This window comes from Papilio xuthus, unplaced genomic scaffold (assembly GCF_000836235.2).
Source record: "Papilio xuthus unplaced genomic scaffold, Pxut_1.1 DF825355.1, whole genome shotgun sequence".
In the NCBI taxonomy this organism is placed as follows: Eukaryota; Metazoa; Arthropoda; class Insecta; order Lepidoptera; family Papilionidae; genus Papilio; species Papilio xuthus.
The window spans coordinates 1,029,522-1,036,074 of NW_013533294.1; the positions used below are offsets into that span (position 1 = coordinate 1,029,522).

Sequence of the window (6,553 nt, forward strand, 5' to 3'; positions counted from 1 at the left end):
AGGATAAGCGAGAATCCAAGCGACTACAATAGTTTTCTCGCTTATAGAGGTTTCCCTCTAACTCGAGTTTCTCGCTTATAGAGGTTTCTCTCTAATCCGAGTTTCTCGCTTATAGAGGTTTCTCTCTAACCCGAGTTTCTTGCTTATAGAGGTTTCTCTCTAACTAGAGTTTCTCGCTTATAGAGGTTTCTCTTTAACCCGAGTTTCTCGTATATAGAGGTTTCTCTTTAACCCGAGTTACTCGCTTATAGAGGATTCCCTCTAACTCGAGTTTCTCGCTTATAGAGGTTTTCCTCTAACCCGAGTTTCTCGTATATAGAGGTTTCTTCGTAACCCGAGTTCTCGCTTATTCAGGTTACACTGTTTTTCATTTTAAAATTATATATTTATGTATAAATACTTGAACCCGCAATGCAATACTTTTATCAAATATTTCGATTTTTTTAACATAACACAGTAATAATTTTACTCTCCGTAGAGACTAAATAAGCGTTTTTTATGTTTTTGGAACGTTTAATAAAAATTCATGGACCACAGACAACATTTTGTACATGTTTACATATGGTATATTTTAATAGATAAGCAAACAACATATAAAAATATAATAAATTTAATAAACCGTAATTCTTTGATATATATTATGCTGTAAATGATAAAAAGAGAAATAAAAACGATAATTTTAACCCATAATTTTATGATATAGTCAGAAATTTAAAATACATAACTGAGTTTTTTTAACAAAGAACTAACCAAAATAATCCTGTTTAAACTTCGCCGGCGAAATTTGTAATTATTTTTGTTTATTTTAATTTTTGTACTGTAAAACTATTTGTAACGGCTTATAGCGAGAACGAGACAGATGTATACGCAGTTAGAGCGAGATAAAATAATTATGTATTATAAATTACGTCAACTAACGTGAAATTTAACACAGTGTTAATTCTGTTCAATTCTTATTTACATTTAGTAAAATATATAATCGATATATATATATGGTAATAAGCGAGTCCAAACACGATATTATCTCGCTAATAAAGGTTTCTCTTACCAAGTTTCTCGCTTATGGAGTGTAAGTGTGACCGGGTAAAGACTCGTTTATAGAGGTTTCTTGCGTATCCAGCCAGAATCCAAGAAACCGCAATATTTCTCTTTTACCAGAATTTCTTGCTTATTGAGATTGATTTGGACCGGGTGAAGACTCTCGCTTATAGAGGTTTCTCACTTATACAGTGCATGTCCAAGAAACCGGAATATTCTTCTCGCTTCTAGAGGTTACTCTTTTACCAGAGTTTCTAGCTTATTGAGATTGATTTGGACCGGGTGAAGACTCTCGCTTATAGAGGTTTCTCGCTCATCCAGCCAAAGTCCAGGCGACCGCGATATTTCTCGCTTATAAAGGTTTCTCTTTAACTGAAGTTTCTCGCTTATGGAGTGTGATTGGGACCGGGCAGACTCGCTTATATAGGTTTCTCGCTTATCCAGTCCGCGACTATCTTGGTTTGACTGTATTTCGCTTATAAGCCGTTGCAAATAAGTTTATAAAATAAGTTTTTTAAACTATTTCGTTTAAAAAACATCTGTTTTACTATTGTAATATATTATTACTTGATAAGTTCATTATTTTTAACTTGTAACAAGCGAGCTAAGTATAGGTTAAGTTAGAATAACATAGTTTAAATAAACGATTTACAAAAAGATACTGTTTTATTTATCTTAAAGTTTAAAATGACCCTTAATTACTATGAGATTCATACCGCAAACGACTACATGGGGGTCAGACAAAGTGCATTTTCTTATAAGTAAAAGATGGGAAGTGGATTTTCTGGATGGGATGCATTGGAAGGTAAAATATCCTCTTTCTGTGCATCCCTAGATTAAAGGGAGACATCTGTAATTGCGTATGTCTATGGTCCGATTAAGTGCAGGCTATATTGGGACTCAATATCACGACTGCACTGAGACAAGCCGAAGACAAGACGGCGTGGAGGTAGCTGGTCGACACAGCGTTAAAGCGTGTCAAGACAAGCACCACCTTCAGTAATGAAGATGTATATGGTCAGCGATTCGTTATTTCACGGATTTCAGAGAGGTTAGGCAAAGTGATTCCATAACGAACTTCTAACATGTATAGAACTGACAATAACTTTGGATATGTCATGAGGTTGTCGCGCGTCAGTTCTATACGCTTCTGTTCGCTATGGAATCGCTTTGTAACGAATGGGCTTTGTCTAGCCCTTCTGAAATAACGAAGTGTAAGTGTGTAAATAACGAGGCAATTGCAAATGCGTTGCCTACTTTTAATATACGGAGGGCGCACAGAAAGAGAATATTTTCCCTTCCCATGCATCATCCGGAAAATCCACTTCCCATCCTTTACTTAAAATAAAAATGGTTTGAACGGAAAGAGGAATATTAGATCTTAGTATTACTAGAAATAGAAATTTTAAATAATTAGTTTTTGTACTCTAGTAAATATTTGAAAAGGAAAAAAGATATGATTCCGGCCAGGATCGAACTGGCGGCCTTCTGCGTGTAAAGCAGATGTGATAACCACTACACCACGGAACCCCGTGAAAGCGTCTGCGAAATTAAACAATAAAGTAGTCAACGGTACGACAATTAGTAGTCTATGTGTTCTTCCAGACTATGTTCTATATGTCTGATAAATTTCATCAAGATCCGTTGAGTTGTTCTGGAGATATCTTCAAACAAACATACATCTAAACATTCGCTTTTATATTAGTAAGACGAGGGTTAAATTTGATGTTAAAGTTACTGCCTTACTCAAAGTCCCTTAGTGTAGATTTCTAACACTTAAACTATATTTAAAGTGTGGTAATCACAGATCAAATATTATCATGTTGTCATCGTCGGGATCCCAGTCATATTCCCAGGGAGACTCTGGAATGGATGCTAGGAACAAGAAGACGTAGCCTAAACTTGGCGGCGCTCAGTAGCTGCTGACATGACAAGCGGGATGACATGGCCAGAGACTGAGCCCAAGATAGAGCGAACTTGCGGCGTACTGTGGATGTCCTCTGCACCACTACGGGGATATAGGACTTTAAGTTAAGTAAGTCATGTTGTCCGTGAAATCGTCAGAATGTTGCTCCTCCATGCATCACCTTTAAGTCTCGGAAAAATCAGTGCAGTCGTGTCAGATAACTCGGATTAACGCGAAGTTGTAGGTACATATATAAATTTTTTAATTTTGTTTTTTTGTTACAATTTGACGATGATACAAAGAAAATAGTGTCTTTAAATTACTTTATATTAAAAATAGAATAATTTTTAAATTCTAGATCGAAGTATGAATGTTTCGAAAGCCGCAAAAAGATATGATTCCGGCCAGGATCGAACTGGCGGCCTTCTGCGTGTAAAGCAGATGTGATAACCACTACACCACGGAACCCCACGATAATGCAATCGAAATTGTAAATTAGTTAAAGTCAAACTTTTTAATACACAAAATCAGATAAAAAAATTACTTAATAATTTTTTTCTTTAATTTTATATTTTAACAAAAGTTTAAAATTGCTCAAATTGCATTGAAATCAAGATTTTTTTTAATCAAACGTCTTTTTGTTAACAGCGCCATCTAGATGTGATAAATGAGAACACAAGAATATTCCGTTAAAATCTGATTTTATATTTTTACCAATCAGCGCCATCTATTATCAAAGATTTAAAAAGCTTCTAACACGAAATTCTTAATTTTGTCTGTTTACTTTTAATGAAATAAATCTTACTAATATTATAAATGCGAATGTTTAAATGTATGTTAGAAGATATCTCCAGAACTGTTGCATGAATCTTGATGTAATTTGTCATACATATAGAACATAGTCTGGAAGAACACAGAGATTACTTATTAAGTTATTTTAATACTACGCGGACGATGTCTATTAGGGGCGGAGGGGGAAGTTACTTGAAGGGGATAGTAGGGGGAGCCTATTAGGTGTTATTTCTAATACATATGATCTGTTCCTAAAATGTGTTGTAACGTTCGCCAACGTCCATACCACGTTGAATACACCGGTTCTCGTCCGATCACCGAAGTTAAGCAACGTCGGGCGCGGTCAGTACTTGGATGGGTGACCGCCTGGGAACACCGCGTGATGTTGGCTTTTTGCTATTTTTTAAATGCAAAATTACTTTTAAACCTTATCATTACATACATTACTAGCTGTCGCCCGCGACTCCGTCCGAGTAAATTTATAAAAAAAACTTAATATGTAGACAAGTTAATTAAAAAGCAGCTCTTCAAGGCAAAAAATTCGAAAAAAATATCCTATGTCCGTCTCCTGGCTCTAAGCTCCTCACCAATTTTCAGGCATATCAGTAAAGCCGTTCTTGAGTTATAAATATTGTAAATAACACCACTTTCTTTTATATATATAAGATATTGAAAACATTTACATCTAGTTTTAGAAATTAATAGTTAAAATCATTTGACGCAAGCGCGCTTTCGTAACAAAGTCTTGTGTCAGATGTAGTGAGGGGACATAAACGTTGATATTTTAATAAGACTAGTGTTGCGATACACCGGCACTGTGTCGGATTTTATTCCTAACACTATTCTTAAATCTTTTAATAAAAACTATTTTTTCTTTCAGCATGCTATCAAAGTATTATACTTATTAACTTATTCAGTTCTTTGTCCTTTGTGAATTCATTTTATAAGAAAATACGTTATTTTTCAAAGAATAAATATATTAACAATATTGTTATTGGCCGCGACTGCGTCCGCACGGAATTAGTCATCATCAGCTCACTATACGTCCCCACTGAGGGTCTCGGAGGCTACCCTAAGTTAAGGATGATTAGGCCATAGTCAACCACGCTGGACAAGTGCGGGTTGACTTCACACATTGAATTTCTTCACAGATATGTGCAGCATCACGATGTTTTCCTTCAACGTAACGTCGGATAAATGTATATATGTTAATCGGAACGGAATTAGAAAAAATCTTAATTAGTAATCTATGTGTACTTCCAGACTATGTTCTATATGTATGACAAATTTCATCAAGATCCATGCAACAGTTCTGGAGATATCTTCTAACATACATTTAAACATTCACATTTATAATATTAGTAAGATTAGTATGTATGTAATATTGAAAAACGATATGTTTAAAAATTAATTTTTAATTTTATTTATTACTTGGCGTTTTTATTACTAGTAAAAGGCAATCTGAAGTTAATGTCTGACTGGCGAAATCAAAATCTAACAGTCACGAGAGCTATATTTAAATAACATAATTGGACCGTCTATATGTATGTTTAAACCAATTTACAGAGCGTCGTTGGCTCAGTGGTTTAAGCACTTGACTTGCAATCTGCAGGTCCTGGGTTCGAGTCCCGCCATGTACCAATGTGTTTTTCCATTTCCGATTTACATATGTACATTTATCCGATGTTCTTACGGTGAAGGAAAACATCGTGATGCTGCACATATCTGAGAAGTAATTCAAAGATATGTGTGAAGTCAACCAACCCGCACTTGGCCAGCGTGGTTGACTATGGCCTAATCATCCTTAACTTAGGGTAGGCTCCGAGCCCCTCGGTGGGGACGTATAATGAGCTGATGATGATGATGATAGAATACAGTCTGGAAGAACACATAGGCAATTTGAATTCCGCGCAGACTGAGTCGCGGGTTACAACTAGTGTTGTAAAAAAAAGTGTGATTAATATTTGGGTATGTAATTTTATCAAACGTTATCTAAAATTTTAGTATACGATAGAACACCTGCGTTGTAAACGTATTAATGATATGGAATATAGAGTTATGAACATATAGAAAGTACAGTATCGTCTTGATAAAAGTCTTAACCTTTTTCGAACGCTATTATAACGGGAAGGAGAAGTGAATTTAACGGACGAATGAAGCTATGAAGAAACGCTATGAAGAAGATATATAATTTTCTCTCATCCCTTTTTAAACAAACTATAAATTATAATTTCTCTTAAATTATGTACATCATCAGCTCATTATACGTCCCCATTGAAGGTCTCGGAGCCTACCTTAAGTTAAGGGTGATTAGGCCATAGTCAACCACGCTGGCCAAGTGCGGGTTGACTTGACACATATCTTTGACTTTCTCAGATATGTGCAGCATCACGATGTTTTATTTCATTGTAACGTCGGATAAATGTACATATGTAAATCAGAAATCGAAAGACACATTGGTACATGGCGGGATTCGAACCCAGGACCTGCAGATTGCAAGTCAAGTGCTTGACCACTGAGCCACCGACGCTCTTCAATAAATTATGTACACTTGTATATAACAATTCGAATAACCATTTTTTTTTTAATTTACTAATATTTCTTTTACCATGCCAACTAAGCTCTAGGTTTGTGCTAGGATATGGTTTACGACAATAGTCGAATACCGGGATTCGAACCACCGACCTCGTGATCAGAAATCCGTACCCTTAACCATAAGGCTATTGACGCTTAACCAATGAATGCAGAGTTTTAATGCTATATTGTTATTTGTTTATTTTGTGGACTGAATATTATATACCTATCTGAATGTCGGTG

The 6,553-nt window shown here is 35.5% G+C and overlaps 2 non-coding genes across 2 annotated transcripts; both read right to left on the reverse strand.

Annotated features, from left to right (window-relative positions):
* Positions 1-2,495: 2,495 nt before the first annotated feature.
* Positions 2,496-2,568, reverse strand: TRNAV-UAC (transfer RNA valine (anticodon UAC)). Its single transcript has one exon. It is a non-coding gene; the product is annotated as a tRNA-Val (tRNA).
* Positions 2,569-3,339: 771 nt separating this feature from the next.
* Positions 3,340-3,412, reverse strand: TRNAV-UAC (transfer RNA valine (anticodon UAC)). The gene has a single exon. It is a non-coding gene; the product is annotated as a tRNA-Val (tRNA).
* Between the last annotated feature and the right edge of the window lie 3,141 nt (positions 3,413-6,553).